This window comes from Lampetra fluviatilis, chromosome 41 (genome assembly GCF_964198595.1).
Source record: "Lampetra fluviatilis chromosome 41, kcLamFluv1.1, whole genome shotgun sequence".
Classification (NCBI taxonomy): domain Eukaryota; kingdom Metazoa; phylum Chordata; class Hyperoartia; order Petromyzontiformes; family Petromyzontidae; genus Lampetra; species Lampetra fluviatilis.
This window is the reverse complement of record NC_136315.1, coordinates 9497592-9517508: the sequence shown is the minus strand read 5'-3', so window position 1 is coordinate 9517508 and position 19917 is coordinate 9497592. Positions and strand designations below refer to the sequence as shown.

The window sequence follows — 19917 nt, the reverse complement described above, 5'->3', positions numbered from 1 at the left end:
CATTCGCCGAATGTTGCAGAAATTCACGGTTCGAATCGAGCGGCCGCCCCGATTCATTCACGCGCGCCACCGTCTGGCGATCACGTGACGTCTCTCGCAAGAGCAGCATCGTGGGCCAAATTTGACAAACGTGAAAAAGATTTACCAAACAGATTACTCAATTGTGTTTACACGTAGCTTTGGGGCCGTCCATAAATGACGTCACGCACCTAGGGGGGGGGGGTCAGACATTTGTGACGATGTGTGACGAGGGGGGGGGGGGTGAGAAATGTGACGTCACATCAAAATGCGCAACTTTAAATAAATATAGACAACACGTTCTACTTAATTAAATAGACTTTTTAATAAATGTTTCTCCTACAACATCAGAGTGCAGCGCCACATTAAATACGCACTACAATGACAATAGTTTAAAGCGACTTGAAGCATTTTTTTATTTTATAAATGGAAATGTTTTTTGGGGGGGTGGGGCAGAGCTTTGTGACGTCATATTTGAGGGGGGGGTCTGACTTTGTATGACGCTGTGTGACGAGGGGTGGGGTCAAAAATCGTCCAAAATCGCGTGACGTCATTTATGGGCGGCCCCTTTGTACATAACCCTAACCACTGGCACATCGTGGGATTTGATTTCAGACAGGCGCCGCATTCCCTTCCAGGTGCAATGCTGCGAGGCGGCCAAAGGGCGGCAGCACACTGCCGTGGTGGCGGTGGTGGTGATGGTGATGGGGAGTGCAGCGGTTAGCGCGCTGCGCTACGAACCTGGCGACACGAGTTCGATTCCTGTTCGCGGCTATCAGTGAGGATTATCTGAACCGGTCCTGGGCCTCCCCTAGGTCGACTCAGCCTCAAATGAGTACCTAGTGCGGTGGGTAAACACATCGCCACTGGGGAGACAAAGGCGGCTGAAGAATTACCCGCAAAATGACTCAATTGGGATCACACAGCAGCAGCATCATCGCCGCCACCTGTGAAAGCTTGGCAGGACCCTCCTGGACGAGTCTTGAGACTCTGGGGTGTTTCTGCGCAAACAAGGATCACACGCAGGAAGACCACGTAGAACCAGACTATAGTAGACTCGTGTGTGTGTGTGTATATAGTCACCCTCAGAGACACACACACGCGCTCATAGAGATTACACTCATAGAGACACTCATAGAGACACGACACGAAGTGGTGGTGACGTCACCACGGCGCTTGTGCCAGGCTAGGTGCACTTTGAGGCCACGTGAAGTGTCGAAGGCCCGCTGGCAGGAGGTCACGGAACAGACCCAGGTGCCGTGGGTTGACTGACTGAGATGATTGGCTGATGCACCACCTGTGCTCCCCACTGTGCCGCCCGGCGCTCCGCTCGTTGTTGTGAGGATCGCTCCTCTGCACTCCGTTGTTGCTGGAGAGCGACTGCCTCCAACTGCCCGGCAGCGTCCTTCACGAGCCTCCTCCACAGAGGCCGATCTTGACACCGCTGGTACCGCTCATTGGCAAGTCCACTCAGCTGCACATTCTTCAGTACGACGTCGGTGCATCTCTCCTGTAGCCCGTGCTGCGCTCGTTTAGCCCCCTCGATCCGGCGAAACAGAAGCTGCTTGGGCATGCGGTGGCTGGGCATGCGGTGGCTGGGCATGCGGTGGCTGGGCATGCATGCGGTGGCTGGGCATGAAGTGGCTGGGCAGGCGGTGGCTGGGCATGAAGTGACTGGGCATGCGGGCTACGTGACCCAGCCAACGCAGCCTTGCCTGCCGGAGGAGCTCACCGATGGGACCGTGCCAAAATCTGTCACCGCCCGCAGGGCTCGCCATGCCGTTGTCGATCACGGTGAGTTGTTTGACTTAACTTCACCATGGCTGACCAGTGCAGGCTTAAGAATGCGGGTAGCAGCATCGTTCGTGGCGCAGCGTACTGCCCACTGCGCCTCCCGACACGGTAACTACCACTGTACTGCTAACATTAAACCCGCAGTCGCCATCGTGGCTCGGTTATTGTGAAATATTACAGCACTGGGTGAACACTGTGCTTGTAAAACGAGTCCCATTCACTTGTATAACGCCGCATTACGCAACGCGGCAATGGGGCGAGAGTTATCTAACCACGCGGCCGGAGCAGCAGCGGTGAATTCGCGTGGCCTTGACTCAGGGGCTCTGTCACCACCACCACCGTGCCAATCGGAGGTGCGGATCATCATCCTGATGCTGTTGCTGCTGCTGTCGTTGCTGCTGCTGATAATGACATTAATCGAATCATCAATGTCTCATCGAGTCTCAAGAATAGTCTTCAAGAGGGTCTTTCTGCGTTGGGCTGTGTGACGGACAGTGTTCATGGGAGTTTGGCTTAGTGAATGAGGAAATTGGAGATGCCAGCACCGCGCTCTGTAACAGGGGGGTAGGGGGACACTCGGCACTGACATCTCCTGGCCGCACCTCGCCTGCGACACCCGGCAAGCCCTGGAGGCCGTCAATCCCAACACCGCGTGATCGAGCAGGCCAAGTCCCGACTGAGCGTGCGACGTCTGGCCACGTGTGGCGCTGTCTGGCGCAGACCGCATGGACGCTGATGCACGGCGTGAAGAGGGCCCCCCTCCTGTCCAATGCCCCCCAGGCCCCTGGGCCCCCCTTTCCAACCTGTGGGCTCGGGTGGAGTTGCGCGGTTTGATTAACCCACGAATCCGATAACATGAAAATAGTTGAAACGTAACTCTTTATCGTTTATGGTTTTGTTTACCAGGCAAGGCCCACTGAGCTCTACAGCTCTTTTTCAGATGCTCGCTGGCTATCACAAATGCTAGCTCAACTTATAGCAGCCATGTACTCTAAACGCATGTGTCTCAATGTGGAGGGGAAAACCGAAGGACCCAAAGGAAAAATCTCCGCGACCACGAGGAGAACACGCGCACTCCAAATAGACAACAGGCGTCAGGGTTGGGATCGAACCCACGACCTTCTGTACACCAGGCGAGGCAGAAAACATCTCGCTATCGGGACAACCCCAAAACCTTTTGTTTACACGCGTGCCACTGGACGGAAGGCCACGTGATCGTCGTCATCATCAGCATGACGCCGGCGTGGCTTGCAGTGACACCCTCGCTCCGGCACGGCTAGAACACACCCTGCCAGGTGCACACCCTGCCTGATCTACACCCTGCCTGGTGTATTCCAGCCGGACACGCCGGTGATGCAGCACCGTGCTGCGTCACAGGGTCGATGGATTACCCCACAAACGTTGCGAAACTCCCTCCCCGTGGTCACCGAGGAGGCGACACACTCTGGGCCCGCCAGCAGACGGCGGCGGAAGCCAAGCATGGGGACTCCACCTTCCCCGTCTGATGACGGGGTAAGATGATTTAACACGAGCGCGCGTGGTTTTTCTCTGGGTTTCCTGCCGTAACACTTTGGTATATATAGGACTGCAGAGCTTGGGAAACTGTTTACTGTGCGGCTGCTGCTGCTTTACCGCTCGTCTTGCGGCTCCTCTCGTCGCCTCTGAGTGGCCCTCTCTCGATGGGTGTGAGTCGAACCCTGATGCTCCTGGCCTGTCCAACTGTTAATGTTGTGCAACAGTGGATTTACTGCAGTGACGTGCGGTGAGGTCAATGGCAGGGGAGGCGCTGGCTCGTGTCAGAGCCATATTCACACACTGAGGGGGCGTGTCCTCACTGAGGGGGCGTGTCCTCACTGAGGGGGGCGTGTTAGACACGTCCCCCTCAGTGAGGCAGATGTGATAGCTGCCTCCCCTGGTACTTTTTAATTGCAGTTTCATGAAGAGACCAGCGAGCCTAAATATCTTTATACACATACGTGAAATAAGTTGCCTGGAGTATAGAAGGCGAGGACATGAAATGAAATGTTCTACAAACATTAAATTGGTGACATACTGAGATAGTAAGAGGCACGCGCTTATTGCCCGCGCTCCATCCAGTTACTGAGGGGTTGCGCAATCAGAGGGGAGGCTGAACTCGTCACTGCCTCACCTCTCTTCCTGTATTTGCAGCGGAGCTCCGCAGATTTGGTGATTTTGACTATAAAAAAATTGTTGGAATCGTACAGAAATGACATTTATAACACCGATCAGTGGAAAAATCTTAATATTTATTTTATTTGATTCTTCTTATTTTTTACTTTTCGTAACAGCTATTTTAATTGGAGTATGTCAGGTGAGGCTCTGCCTCCCCTGACCGCACGTCCCTGATATACTGCATTTTAAAAACGAACCACACACACGAAGCTGGTTTGGGCAGCACTCGTGTGGCTATAAGGGGGATGAGTGCCGATGAGCGAGAATAGCAAAGTTGCTGGAAGCCAAACGCCCCCAAAATGATCCCCACCCCCACCCCCCAGCGCAGACGGAGCGCTGAAATAATCTCGTGAGCAGATGCCGGTGGGATTTGGTGCGCGGTCGATGAGGCCGCGGTAACCCTCGTCTAGCAGTGGATTGACCATGGCTGGTGATGACGACGGCCACGACGATGATGATGTTGTGAATAAGCTGTGCCCTTTGAAACTGCAAAGGAGATGTGCCTTGCTGCGACGTTGGCAACAGCGCCACCCATCCACGACTTGCCACGCGGGTCGTGCTGCAATCGCAAAGGATGATTCATCATAATAATAATACTACTACATTAATACTACTAATCGTGACACAGCACTAACACAGCCTGCGTCACCATGTCGGTGACTCGGCTGCTTTGTCTCGACACGTGGAGACGTTCGCTTGGGGTGGGTGGAGAAAGCGTGCGGCGCGCGTGACTTGTCCTGCGCGGTGATTGCCAAATAGATTTTTTTTTAAATTCTTCCAAATCCAAGCTCAGCGCTGAGACTCCACTGCGTGAGTTGGTTTCTGCCCGTCGGATGCTATTTTGAGTGATGAATTCTTGGCGCGTTGTGTAACCCTGTGTGGATATGGGGTCCACATCTAACAAGGGAGGGAGGGAGGGGAGGGAGGGAGGGGAGGGCCCCCAGGGCCCCCTTTGTCAACACTGGGCGACTGTCCGCCAGCATTGATTGAAGAGCAAGCCTGAGCCGGCTCGCGTCGAGACGCGTGTGTGTCGAAACTGGTTCAGAGTATTGATTGATTGCGTTTAAATCAGTGCCGATGTTACTAGTCACTGCCATGAGGCCGTGCGGCCGAGGAGCTGTGTTAGGAACATACCTTTAGACGATTTAGATGATTCTGCTGCTATAAATGCCCACGTGAGAAGCCTGTTTTGTCGAGCTGTCGTTTGTGGCCAGGTCGATTTAGAAAGATAAGTCCGTGCATCAGTGGGCTCTGTCTGATAGGATCGGGACGGTTTAGTCTTATTGAACGTGTTTGGGTGATTTGTTGACACGTCTTGTACTTTTCACTCCTATCGTGGGTTTTGTTTCTGTGTTGTTTGATGTTGGAACGTTCTTGCTCGCCCCGACTGGACATCCTGTGAAAAAAAGAGCTTTGCAGCTCATCGGATTCCTCCAGTCTAAATAAATATTTATGATTCAGATGATTTATTTTTATTGTTAATAAAGGAATGCTCGTACAGGCGGATCGCGTGTGACACGCACAGCGGGTGGCTGCACAATTGTGTTCTTAGACGAGGTCACGTGGGGGCCATTGCGCAACGATGACGTGATTGAATTCACTGGCAGCCCCACCCCCATGCGTGGTATGAAATGTAACCGCACGGGCGACTGCGCTTATATGGACTATGAATTTCCAAGCGGAAGTATTCAGTGGTGAGTCACGAGTTGAGGAGGGTCACGTGAAAGCGTGGGTGTCGATACCGATTCCGCTGAGGTAGGTATCGATTTCTGGAATCGATCTGCGAATTCCGAATACTGTAATGGAATTTTAACCGAAATCGTCTCAGCGGGATCAGTCGCTAGAAGGATGCTTTAATAGCCGTGTAAACGCGTGGATGTAACGGGACCATTGTTGTCGTTGTTGCGCGACTGAATCGTTTGTTGGCACCGAGATTCGAATCGACGGTTCAACAACTCTCGATCGAGTTGATGCCCACCGGCCTCCTAACCACCACGCCTCATGGCAGGTGGAGGCGGGGAGGGCGGGGCTCGCGGCTCACGGGGCGGGGCTACGGGGAAGAAGTTCAAGGGCATGGAGGGCGGGGCCTCGTGGGGTGGGCGGGGCCAAGGAGGAAGTAGGCGGGGTCTCGCGGGGTGGGCGGGGTCTCGTGGGAGTGGGCGGGGCCAAGGAGGAAGTAGGCGGGGTCTCGTGGTAGTGGGCGGGGCCAATGAGGAAGTAGGTGGGGTCTCGATGGCAGTGGGCGGGGTTAATTGGGGGAGTGGGAGGGGTTAAGGAGAGGTGTGGACCAATGTAAATGAAGGCGACTGTTATTAATAATAATTATATCTATCGAGAGCTTTTCATCAAATATCTCAAAGCGCTGTACAGGACACAGCAGCAGCAGCAGACACAACGCATACAAATAATATAAATACATTTTAAGAATATTTTTTTGTCTTGCATATAAGTGAATGTACGTTGAACTTCTTTTGCACCGTACGTAGCCCACCGTGCTATTCGGAGGTGCGAATTGGTCCTGGTGTCATCTGGGACCGTATTTGTTGTTTTGCTGCCTTGCCCCAAGCTTGCGTTTAGCATTTTTAAAAATCGCCAACAATGTATGTTGTCATTTACGAAAGTTCGCACTGACGAAATTTCGCGTTCACGCAATTGACGAAATTATGTTAAATTATGCAATTTTCTCGATTAACGAAATAAAATTTGCGTGTTAACGAAAATGTTCACACGGCACAGCATGAGATCGAACAACACACCTGTCAACCCCTTAACAGTGACCTACTTTAGTACAGACCAATTCAGACCTGATTGGTCATCCCGTGCCCTTATAAATCTCAGCGTTCATCCTTCAAAGTCCCATCACAAGGAAGAAACACAAACAAATAGACACTTCTATTGCCCGCAATGGAACGGCTGTACGCCGTCGTATGCACCTGACAACTAAATTTCCCCCGCACAAGAAGACTACGGAGTAAATAAACCGCATGGGTTGACAGCGATGGAGCAGGGAGCAGCCGAGAGGCTGCGTCATCCACCCACGTCTGTGTCACGGCGACCTGCAGCAAGACATCAGCCACGGCTCCACATCTGCCTGTTGCGGTGACCTGCAGCAGGCATCAGCCACGGTTCCACATCTGCCTGTTGCGGTGACTTGCAGCAGGCAACAGCCACGGCTCCACATCTGCCTGTTGCGGTGACCTGCAGCAGGACATCAGCCACGGCTCCACATCTGCCTGTTGCGGTGACCTGCAGCAGGCAACAATCACGGCTCCACATCTGCCTGTTGCGGTGACCTGCAGCAGGCAACAATCACGGCTCCACATCTGCCTGTTGCGGTGACCTGCAGCAGGCAACAGCCACGGCTCCACATCTGCCTGTTGCGGTGACCTGCAGCAGGCAACAGCCACGGCTCCACATCTGCCTGTTGCAGTGATCTGCAGCAGGCAACAGCCACGGCTCCACATCTGCCTGTTGCGTTCAGTTTGTTGTCCTTCCCACGCACCTCCGATTAGCACGGTGGGCTACGTACGGTGCGAAAGAAGTTCAACGTACGCCACCTGTTCAGTCATTCCAACATGCAGGTATTTTGGTGAGTTCCGTAAAAGGTGATTTAAAAAATATATCATTCAGTCATTTTTAGATTGATGTCCCTTTATTACTTGTTTGTGTATTGTGAAAAGTAATATCGGTGTGCAGTACACGTACGTATATTTGTAGGTGAGGAGAGTTGGAATTGCTCATTTTTCGTGCTTTTTTGAAGAAAATAGAGGGATACCTGTGTAGTACCGTCGAATACAGATCGACACCCGGGGTTGAGGCACACTGACGTTTATTTACAATAAGCACAGGGGACACGTAATACTGGAGGGGGTAACGGCCCCCTCACCCGGATAGCTGGGAACACACGGCTATCTACCCTGACCTGCCTCTTAATCCTCCAATCTCTGGGCTAGGGGAGGCTGTCTGGCCCGACACTGGTGAGTCGGGCTACGGCACCCGGAGTCCCAGAGTCCTAGCTCTGATTCACGGGGCCCCGCCACTGGCTCGGTCCTGCGCGGCCCTTACAAGGGCGGCGTCTCAGGGGAGACCAGGGCTCTCACTAGGCAGTCTTCAATCTTCAAGAGTTACCAACACATTCTGCCCCGAGCCCTCCGGCTCATCCCCTTATATCTTGAACCCCTCCCCGCTGGGGTGGGCCCTGTGCGGACGTCGTTGCGAGCACCCTCCCGTGTGCTCACGAAGCCCCGCCCACTGTGCTAGTTTCTCATACGATCCCATACATATCACCTCTACACATATCTCCTCCGTAAGACCCCTACATCACCCCCCCCTGTACAGCTCGCAGCCGTCCCGGCTTCAACATTGACAATAAAAGTTTAAACCATCTCCATCCGCCCCAGCGTGTGCCTCATTATTTTTTTTTTTCCTTTAACAATAACGCAACGAGACGAACAACAGGAAGGAAAAGTAACCCGACGAACCCCCCCCGAATAAATACGAAATCCGTAGGACGAGCGTATATACACGTGCTTCTCTTCCTGGAACCCCCCCAGCACCCACAGAACACACAGAACACACAGAACACACACAACACACACACACAGCACGCCCAACAATCGTACAACGCAACGTGCCGGGAACACAGCACGGACGCCCCACACCGTGAGCACAACATGCGAATGTACACCGGAAAGAGAACCCACAAAAGATGCAAAAAAATAAAAAAAAATTTCTTCTTCTTTTTTTTCACAAGAGTTTGCGCATTTTTGCGCGCGTCCTCGCCGCAGGCCCGTCACACGGGACAGGCCCGGCCGGCAGGTCGTCGGCCGGCAGGTCGTCGGCCGGCAGGTGTTCATCACCGAGCGAGTCTGTTGCTGACGTCGCAAGACCCTCAGCATCACCTGCGGGGGTCGTCGGGCGTGAGCCCGTCACTCCCGGTGCACCTGGGGGTGGGACAGCCGGCAGCACGTTAGGCGAGAGCAACGGAGAAGACCCCTCTGAGTCGGACGCCCCCCCACATGTTTGGCCACGCGCGTGTGTAGTGGGATCTCGCACCGCAACGAAGGGTTTTAGCCTGGAGGGGTGTACAAACCACCGGCGCCTCCCCCATTGAATGCGCACGCACTGAGGTCTCAGGACCTCAACCACCTCGACGGGACCCCGCCACGGTCGCAGCAGTTTAGAGGAGGACGCGAGCGGTACCTGGGGACAGTGCAACCATGCCCTGTCCCCCGGCTTCCACTGTATCACATGCGCGCGACCCATTCTGAGGCGCTCATTAGCCCTCTGCCGCCTGGCAGAATTCTGCATGGCAGCATCCCGTGCCTCCGTTAATTTTTCCAGGTTGAATTTAACATGTTCGGCCAATTGAGTTTTTCCCTGCGGCGCCGGGATCTGCAGTTGGGCCTGAACAGGTGGCTCCGGTTCGCGGCCATACATAAGGAAAAAGGGGGAAAATCCCGTCGCAGCATGGGGGGCCAACCGGTATGCTGACAGGACCCCCTGAATTTTCAAATCCCAATCTGTCTGTGAGTCAGAAACGTGCTGCGACAACATCGACGTGATGGTACGATGCAACCGCTCGACCATCCCGTCGGTTTGTGGGTGATATGGAGAGGTGCGAATCTTTTTAGTGCCAAGGATCTCACAGACCTGTTTGAGCAATTTGCCTGAAAAATTTCTACCCTGGTCGGTCAGCAGCCGCTCGGGAGCACCTTTGTCAAGGATATATCCCTGGACAAAGGCCTCCACGATGGCTGCTGCCGACTGGTTGGCCAGGGGCCAGGCCATAGGCCAGCGCGTGAAATATTCAACACCGGTTAGCAAGTACCTATTTCCCCTGGGGGTGGCGGGGAACGGTCCTAGAATGTCCAGCGCGACGAGTTCGTTCACCCGGGAAACCCTGATAGATTGCAGGGGCGGGTTCGACTCCTTCGCTGGTGGTTTGCGCTGCGCACACCTAGGGCACGATCCTAATAGATCCCCAACATCCCTTGTCATGCCCGGCCAAAAGAAATCAAGTTGGAGCAAGGCCAAGGTCTTTTGGGTGCCCAGGTGGAGGAGGCGCTCGTGAGCGGCCCACACCACCCTACCCCGTAACCCCGAAGGGACCACCAGCCGGTGTCGATGGGATTTGCCGTCCCAATGCATTAACAAGCCACCGAGCATTTCCCATGCGTCGGCATCACCCCTCCCCCGCCCCCGGTCCCTGACGCGGCGGTGCAACGCAAGGAGGGAAGTATCTTCCATTTGCAACCGACCCCATTCCGTAGCAGGCAACCCCAACAGGGAATCAGAACCCTGGTGTGCGATGGAATTTGTCACTGCTGCTGCATCGTCAGCAGCCGCCAAGACCGGAACAGGCAATTCAGCAGGATGCCTGCACCGACCCGACCCCAGGAGGCATGCGCATTCGGGGGTGGTCGGCATGCGTGACAGGGCGTCCGCGTTGGTGTGGCGAACGCCCTTACGGTACGTGGTCTCAAAATCAAAATCCTGGAGAACCTCCAGCCATCGAGACAATTGTCCCGATGGTTGTTGGACTCGCAGGGCGTACTGTAGCGCCGCATGGTCTGTACGGACGGTGAAACACTGTCCGTACAGATATGGCCGGTACTGCTGGATGAAGTAGACAATTGCCAGCAGTTCCCGACGCGTGACACAATATCGTTGCTCCGCTGGAGACAACACTCGGCTACCGTACGCGACCACCCGTTCCACGCCCTCGACCACCTGGGACAGCACGCCCCCAATACCTGTGTTGCTCGCGTCGGTATCGAGCACAAAGGGTTTCGAAAAATCGGGATAAACCAGGGGAGGGGCATTAACCAGAGCGTCCCGAAGTGAGCGGAACGCAGCCTCATCCTCCTGTCCCCAATGGAAGCGGACCCCCTTTGACGTCAAAGCGTGCAAGGGCTTAGCAATGGTGGCAAAGTCCGCGACAAAGCGTCGGTAGTATGACGCGAAACCAACAAAGCTCCTGACCTCTCCCACCGAGGTGGGAGTCGGCCAGGAGCTGACGCACTGCGTTTTGGCGGGATCGGTAGCAATACCCGAGCGTCCTACGATGTGCCCCAAATAACGTACCGATTCGCGCAACAAATGACACTTTTGAGGTTTAAATTTCAAATTAGCAGCCCGCATTTTGAGGAAAACGGCCCGCAACCTCTGGAGATGCTCGTCAAATGTTCTGCTAAAGACGATAACGTCGTCCAAATAGATTAAACACGAATCCCACTGCAATCCAGCCAAAACCAATTCCATCAATCGCTGGAAAGTCGCCGGCGCCGAGTGTAATCCCATCGGCAACCGGTTAAATTGGAAGAGACCATGTGGTGTACGGAATGCAGTTTTTGGCTTAGATTCATCGTCCAGAGGAAGCTGCCAGAATCCCGAAAGCAAATCCAATGTGGAGAAGAATCGCGCCCCCGCCAAGGCGTCGAGCGATTCATCAATACGGGGAAGCGGGTATGCGTCAGCAACGGAAATTTTGTTGAGGCGGCGAAAATCGACGCAAAACCGCAACGATCCATCCTGTTTCTTTACCAGAACGATCGGTGCTCCCCACGGGCTGGTAGAGGGGGAAATGATATCGGCGGCTAACATGTCATCAACAGCCGATTTGACACGGTCCTTCTCGGCGGGACTCAGCTGGAAGGGATTTTGGCGTATGGGCGCGCTGTCACCAGTATCAATATGGTGACGCAGCAAATGGGTGCAGCCCAGATCGAATTTGTTTTGACTAAACACATCGGCAAATTCGCGCAATAGTGTCCGAAGTTTTTGACGCTCTGCATCCGACAGGTCCGTCGAACCCGCACAAAGCGCCTCAAGCCACCCTTCATCGGTGTCCGAATGTGGAGTCGGCAGAGAGGCAGCGCGCACGTGATTTGCGACAGACTCCTCACAGGGCACCGGCGTTGCGTGAGCAAGCACGGTCCCTTGGGGAATTACCACGGCCTGCGACCCCACATTGAGGACCGCGATGAAGGGGTCCCCGTCCCCCCTTACGATGGTCTGAGCGGGAATCAAATGCGGCCCGCTAACCCCAGCCCTAGACGGCCCCAGCAGGATACCCTGGTCCCCAACACCCTTAGTGAATGGTCTACGAAGCTTTAGGGGCACCAACATTTGTGCCCCCGGCGGCACGCGAACCGTTTGAACTACAAACGCGTGTACCGTCGCGAACGCCGACCGATCCGTAGTAGGGGAGGGCAAAAACGCCATCCGCCGTCCCGATGGGAGCTCAATGCAACCCTGATCAATCATAATCCGAATCGGCATTTTGCCCAAGAAATCCGTCCCCAGCAGGCACGGAACCGCCAGCGAGGAGGAAACGAAAATAGGGCCGGACAATTTAATATCACCGATGGAAATTTGCGCGCGAATCTGACCCATGATACCCAATGAGCCCCCGTTAGCAGCGTAGAATGGGACATGAACCGGTAGCAAGGGACGACTTTGGACAGGGAGAATGTTGTATATTAGTTCCGAAATGATGGTCGCCGATGCTCCTGTATCGACAAGGATACGCACTTCGACCCCGTCAATATACCCTACTACGGCCGACGACCCCGACAGCGCAGCCAGAACGCGATGGGCCAACACGGACCACTGGGCGGGTTCGATTTGGGTCCCCATAGTGGTTCGTGTTGGCCCCACGGTGTGCAATGTTGGCCCCCCGTTCGTTGCGGTGTGTACATGTGTAACGGGTGTGTGCTTCGGCCAAACATGTGGGGTGCCGCGACTCGCCGGGTCATGTCGGTGGAGCTTGGGAGGAGGAGGAGGAGGGCCGGCGTCCCGGCGAGGCGTCGTCCCGCGCTGTCGAGGGGAGCGGCACCCCGAGGCGACGTGGCCCCGGATGCCGCAGTTATAGCAGCGCGGGAGCGCAGGTGGTGAAGACGTGCGGTCGGAGCGGGCCGACCCATCCTGGTCCGCCCGTACTCCCATCCGCTGCTGCTGTCGGAAGTCAGCGGCGTAGACCTCCTCCGTCGGTGGGGTGATGGCAGCCACCGTACGCCCGGCCGCTGCCCTGCTGGCCTTCCTTCGCTGCGACAGGAGGTTGGCGTGGAGGAGCCGCGCCGCTTGGAGGGAACCCATCTCTGCGTCCTCCTGCGCGACGATAGCGACGTCCAGGTCGTCCGCTAGCAGAAGGATCTTCTCGTGACCATGGCGTCGACGCCTTGGTCATCCATACGAGGGAAGGCCGTCTTTGCGAGCGCCAGAAGGCTCGTACGGTAGGCGAGGGGCGACTCCTTCGCACCCCGCTGGCGATCGTAGAATCGCTGCCTACACTCCGCCGAAGGTCCGTAGACCCCAGCCAGCAATTGCAGCGCCATCTGAAGAGTAGAGCGCTTGTCCCTCGGTGCGGACGTAAGAGCGGCGAGGGCATCGCCGTCAAGGAGCGCCGGTAGCGCGCAGAGGGCTTCGGCGTCTGACCACCCCGCCATCTCTTGATGCGCGAGGAAGCGCCGCTGGAATCCCCCCCAGTCGCCGTCCTCAGCCACAAACTCCTTCAGCGGGGGCAGCCTTTGGTGTAGCGCAGTGACCGCCGTGGAGGCCCGCACTTTGCTGTCGCCGCAACTCGGCTGAGCGTCAGCCCGAACGACAGATGTAATCGCCTGTCGCGCAGGTAGTGACGCTCCGTCCGAAGGTGGTGACGCGGCAGCCCCAGCGGAGCCGATGTCGGACCCCAGGCTGAGGTTGGCCACGCCCTCGGCAGCTGCAGCGGCGATGGCGGGACTTTCAAAAGTGCCGTCGGTAGAAATGGCGGGAAGGCGCAACGGCCGTCGGCCGTCCTCGCCCCCCGGTGGTCCAGCAGCCCCCAGCCGAGTGATGGTCTCGAGTGTGGCGGCAGCAGCGTACAGCAGCTCCGCCAATCTCGCGTGCGCCAGTCGAAGTCCGTCGGACAGCGACTCCCCTTCCTCCCGATGCCCCGGTAATGGTGTATTCGGTCCCGGCTGCTCGTTGCCCCCATCAGCCGTCTCTGGTACCGCACTTCCCGCGGTGTCCTCCGCCTCCTGCACCCCGGCCCGAGCTGTTCGGCGCGTGTCCATGTTCGTTGTTGTTTTTACTTCTGACGCCAGATGTAGTACCGTCGAATACAGATCGACACCCGGGGTTGAGGCACACTGACGTTTATTTACAATAAGCACAGGGGACACGTAATACTGGAGGGGGTAACGGCCCCCTCACCCGGATAGCTGGGAACACACGGCTATCTACCCTGACCTGCCTCTTAATCCTCCAATCTCTGGGCTAGGGGAGGCTGTCTGGCCCGACACTGGTGAGTCGGGCTACGGCACCCGGAGTCCCAGAGTCCTAGCTCTGATTCACGGGGCCCCGCCACTGGCTCGGTCCTGCGCGGCCCTTACAAGGGCGGCGTCTCAGGGGAGACCAGGGCTCTCACTAGGCAGTCTTCAATCTTCAAGAGTTACCAACACATTCTGCCCCGAGCCCTCCGGCTCATCCCCTTATATCTTGAACCCCTCCCCGCTGGGGTGGGCCCTGTGCGGACGTCGTTGCGAGCACCCTCCCGTGTGCTCACGAAGCCCCGCCCACTGTGCTAGTTTCTCATACGATCCCATACATATCACCTCTACACATATCTCCTCCGTAAGACCCCTACACCTGCATAAACTTAATTTTGTTTATTTTTCGTGACTTACATTTTCTCTCTTTTGGCACTCTTATCGTTTGTTTTTTTGTTGTATTTTTTGTTTTTGTATTTTATTACGTTTTATTTTCATAATTTTATAATTTTCCTTCTACGTGACTTTACCGAAAGAACCAAGAAGATGAATCCCTGCAGTCACGAAAGCTTTAAATCGAAATTTAAAAAGTATTGTTTGTTGTTTTAAATTGCTGACCCGCACTCCCTACTGGACATCTGTAAAGAAGAGCTTTATAGCTCATCGGATTTCCTCCTGCAGTCGAAATAAAGACTCAGGGGGTGGGCGTGGTTATGAGTAAGTGGGCGGGGAGCGGGAGTGCAGCGATTAGCGCGCTGCGCTCCAAACCTGACAACCCGAGTTCGATTCCCGCTCACGGCCAACACCAGTAACGATTATTTGAACCGGTCCTGGGCCTCCCCTAGGTCGACTCAGCATCAAATGAGTACCTGGTGCGGTGCGTAAACATCGCCACTAGGGAGACAAAGGCGGCCCCTCGTGTGCTGTTCCCGCCTTCATAAGGTGGTCGCTAACAGCACTTTGCCCCAACAGTCTGTTGAGGCTATACGGGGATCTTTGTCTTGGGAGTTAGGTTGGAATTGGGGGGGGGAGGTCAGTCGTGGCCGGAGTGGGCGGGGTCACCCGGTCGGGCAGGAGGAGGCGAAACCAGGAACGGAGTGGGCGGGGTTTATAGATAGTAGGCGGGGGCTATGGGGGAGAGTGGGCGGGGTTTACGGGGGCCACTTGACGCAGGGGGTGAGAGGCAGTGGGTGGGGTTTTGAAGTGAGTGGGCGTGGTGTTCATGGTCACGCAGTGGCCGGGGGCGAGAGGCAGTGGGTGGGGTTTTGAAGTGAGTGGGCGGGGTGTTCATGGTCACTCAGTGGCCGGGGGCGAGAGGCAGTGGGTGGGGTTTTGAAGTGAGTGGGCGGGGTGTTCATGGTCATTCAGTGGCCGGGGGCGAGAGGCAGTGGGTGGGGTTTTGAAGTGAGTGGGCGGGGTGTTCATGGTCACTCAGTGGCCGGGGCGAGAGGCAGTGGGTGGGGTTTTGAAGTGAGTGGGCGGGGTGTTCATGGTCATTCAGTGGCCGGGGGCGAGAGGCAGTGGGTGGGGTTTTGAAGTGAGTGGGCGGGGTGTTCATGGTCATTCAGTGGCCTGGGGCGAGAGGCAGTGGGTGGGGTTTTGAAGAGAGTGGGCGGGGTGTTCATGGTCACGCAGTGGCCTGGGGCGAGAGGCAGTGGGTGGGGTTTTGAAGTGAGTGGGCGGGGTGTTCATGGTCACGCAGTGGCCGGGGGCGAGAGGCAGTGGGTGGGGTTTTGAAGAGAGTGGGCGTGGTCTAATGCGCAATGGGCGTGGTATAACGTGAGCGGGCGTAGTCTAACGCACAGTGGGCGTGATCTAACGACAATGGGCGTGGTCTAACGTGCAGTGGGCGTGGTCTAATGGCAGTGGGCGTGGTCTGTGGACCCGTAACGGTTTGACGCGGTCGGCTGAGCTCGCGAGCTTCCCATTCGGCTCCGCGTTGTGGCCGCGTCGCCCGCAGCGAGGCGCTGATCGCCAACCCTCTCGCTCTTCACCAATACTCACCGATATCTATATTTACACATCTAATTGGCGCTATTAAACGCGCTCTCTTTATGTAACGCCCCGCGCGCCTCTATAAAGACGCTGCTCGCCGCAGCCTCTCGGGGCGAGAGGAGGAGGAGGAGGCGCTCGAGTCCTGCCTGGGGGGGAGCGAGGGTGAGGAAGGCCGCGCACGGCGCTGCCGTGGTACTGTGTGTACTGTGTGCACTGTGTGCACTGTGTGCGTACTGTGTGCGCTGTGTGTACTGTGTGTGCACTGTGCGCTGTGTGTACTGTGTGTGCACTGTGTGCGCTGTGTGTACTGTGTGCGCTGTGTGTACTGTGTGTGTACTGTGTGCGCTGTGTGTACTGTGTGCGCTGTGTGTACTGTGTGTGTACTGTGTGCACTGTGTGCGCTGTGTGTACTGTGTGCGCTGTGTGTACTGTGTGTGCACTGTGTGCGCTGTGTGTACTGTGTGCGCTGTGTGTACTGTGTGTGTACTGTGTGCGCTGTGTGTACTGTGTGTGCACTGTGTGCGCTGTGTGTACTGTGTGTGCACTGTGTGCGCTGTGTGTACTGTGTGTGCGCTGTGCGCTGTGTGTACTGTGTGTGCACTGTGTGCGCTGTGTGTGTACTGTGTGCGCTGTGTGTACTGTGTGTGCACTGTGTGCGCTGTGTGTACTGTGTGTGTACTGTGTGCGCTGTGTGTACTGTGTGTGCACTGTGTGCGCTGTGTGTACTGTGTGTGCACTGTGTGCGCTGTGTGTACTGTGTGTGCGCTGTGCGCTGTGTGTACTGTGTGTGTACTGTGTGCGCTGTGTGTACTGTGTGTGCACTGTGTGCGCTGTGTGTACTGTGTGTGCACTGTGTGCGCTGTGTGTACTGTGTGTGTACTGTGTGCGCTGTGTGTACTGTGTGTGCACTGTGTGCGCTGTGTGTACTGTGTGTGCGCTGTGTGCGCTGTGTGTACTGTGTGTGCGCTGTGCGCTGTGTGTACTGTGTGTGCACTGTGTGCGCTGTGTGTACTGTGTGTGTACTGTGTGCGCTGTGTGTACTGTGTGTGCACTGTGTGCGCTGTGTGTACTGTGTGTGCGCTGTGCGCTGTGTGTACTGTGTGTGCACTGTGTGCGCTGTGTGTGTACTGTGTGCGCTGTGTGTACTGTGTGTGCACTGTGTGCGCTGTGTGTACTGTGTGCGCTGTGTGTACTGTGTGTGTACTGTGTGCGCTGTGTGTACTGTGTGTGCACTGTGTGCGCTGTGTGTACTGTGTGTGCACTGTGTGCGCTGTGTGTACTGTGTGTGCGCTGTGCGCTGTGTGTACTGTGTGTGCACTGTGTGCGCTGTGTGTGTACTGTGTGCGCTGTGTGTACTGTGTGTGCACTGTGCGCTGTGTGTACTGTGTGTGCACTGTGTGCGCTGTGTGTACTGTGTGTGCACTGTGTGCACTGTGTGTACTGTGTGTGCGCTGTGTGTACTGTGTGTGCACTGTGTGCGCTGTGTGTACTGTGTGTGCACTGTGTGCGCTGTGTGTACTGTGTGTGCACTGTGTGCGTACTGTGTGCGCTGTGTGTGTACTGTGTGCGCTGTGTGTACTGTGTGTGTACTGTGTGCGCTGTGTGTACTGTGTGTGTACTGTGTGCGCTGTGTGTACTGTGTGCGCTGTGTGTACTGTGTGTGCACTGTGTGCGCTGTGTGTACTGTGTGTGTACTGTGTGCGCTGTGTGTACTGTGTGCGCTGTGTGTACTGTGTGTGTACTGTGTGCGCTGTGTGTACTGTGTGTGCACTGTGTGCGCTGTGTGTGTACTGTGTGCGCTGTGTGTACTGTGTGTGTACTGTGTGCACTGTGTGCACTGTGTGCACTGTGTGCACTGTGTGTGTACTGTGTGTGCACTGTGTGCACTGTGTGCACTGTGTGTGTACTGTGTGCACTGTGTGCACTGTGTGTGTACTGTGTGTGCACTGTGTGCACTGTGTGCACTGTGTGTGTACTGTGTGTGCACTGTGTGCACTGTGTGCACTGTGTGTGTACTGTGTGTGCACTGTGTGCGCTGTGTGCACTGTGTGTGTACTGTGTGCACTGTGTGCACTGTGTGCACTGTGTGTGTACTGTGTGTGCACTGTGTGCGCTGTGTGCACTGTGTGTGCACTGTGTGCGCTGTGTACTGTGTGCGCTGTGTACTGTGTGCGCTGTGTGTGTACTGTGTGCGCTGTGTGCACTGTGTGTACTGTGTGCGCTGTGTGCACTGTGTGTGTACTGTGTGTGTACTGTGTGTGTACTGTGTGTACTGTGTGCGCTGTGTGTGCACTGTGTGTACTGTGTGCGCTGTGTGTACTGTGTGTGTACTGTGTGTGTACTGTGTGTGCACTGTGTGCACTGTGTGCACACAGTGCACTGTGTGTACTGTGTGCGCTGTGTGTACTGTGTGTGCTGTGTGCTTTGTGCACTGTGGGGACTGTGTGTAATGTGTGCACTGTGTGCGCTGTGTGTACTGTGTGTGTACTGTCGGTACTGTGTGTGCTGCTGCTGTAGCTAAACTGGCTGCTTGTTCGCCTTACTGGCAACTGAGAGTCATCGGGTTTCCAGGTTTGCCGTGCGGATATACAAAAAAATCAATGTCGAGCAGTAATCGTACCACCGCGGTTGGTTTTGTGAGGGGCTGAGGGAACTAAATGCAATATCAGGGAGCTGCTGGTGCTGAAGGTGGTTGTTGTCATGGGGGGTCCGCGGCGCGCTGGGCAATCCGGCAGTGACAACAAGGGGGACAGTAATGGTGGGTGGAGGCAGGAGTGGTGAGGGGTGAGGCAGCAGAGGTGAGGGATGAGTGGTGATGGGTGAGGCAGCAGAGGTGAGGGATGAGTGGTTATGGGTGAGGGATGAGGGAGGAGTGGTTATGGGTGAGGAATGATGCAGGGGTGGTGAGGGATGAGAGATGAGAGAGGAGTGGTTATGTGTGAGGGAGGAGTGGTGATAGGTGAGCAGGAGATCGTCTTGTAAGTGAAGTGGCGTGTAAAGTGAAGAGTTGGGCATGAAGAGTCATCAAGAGAGTGGTGGTGGTGGTGATGATGGTAATTAAATGAGGTGTAGCGTCAGATTGGGGAAGCTAATTGCTGGATAAAGGAACCGATGAGAAATGAGCATGTGGCAGTAGAAAGATAAAAAATTGAGTGAACGAAGGATGAGGAATAATGAAGGGCATGATGATGGTGATTATGATGGTGATGGGTTGGCGAGAATTGTGTGAAGCTGGTGACGAGTGTGAGTGGGTGAGGCTGACTGTGAAGGTTCTTGTGATGGTTGTGTGTGGGAGTAAATAACGAGGACGTGAGAATGAATGAACGGGAGGCGAGTGTTCAAAGGTGTACGGGGGAGAATGGACTGTGGTGATAATAGTGATAATGTTCATTTTGTATTCGCCCCGGAGACGAGGGGAGAGTCTCATTGTCAAGAGTGACCTGGGATATATAAATGACAAAAGATGAGCTATGAGGGAGATGATTATAAAGGAAGTGACGGTGGGTGAGTGTAGGTGGGTGGATTGAAAATGGACGGGCAAGGGAGTGTGGTGATTGATGATGGTTGTGGAGAAGAGTGATGGTGGATGTTTGCAAGGTGCTGGTATTCCACGTGATCCTGTAACTCTCTGGTCAACCCAGTGTTGGATGATGGCTTTCCCATGCTG

The 19917-nt window shown here is 55.4% G+C and overlaps 1 protein-coding gene across 6 annotated transcripts in view; it reads left to right on the top strand.

Moving 5' to 3' along the window:
- Nucleotides 1–19917, top strand: part of LOC144946528 (solute carrier family 23 member 1-like) — a 75903-nt gene that overhangs the window by 4580 nt on the left and 51406 nt on the right. For 4 of the 6 annotated variants that reach the window (XM_078875505.1, XM_078875504.1, XM_078875503.1 and 1 more), the window contains exon 1: nucleotides 16127–16412. The exons of 1 other annotated variant lie outside the window; for it this stretch is intronic. The gene's annotated coding sequence lies outside the window, so the exon portion shown is untranslated. Of the gene's footprint in view, nucleotides 1–4742; nucleotides 4816–16126; nucleotides 16413–19917 lie in introns of those variants that run through there. One more of the 6 variants, XM_078875501.1, reaches the window with a different exon arrangement.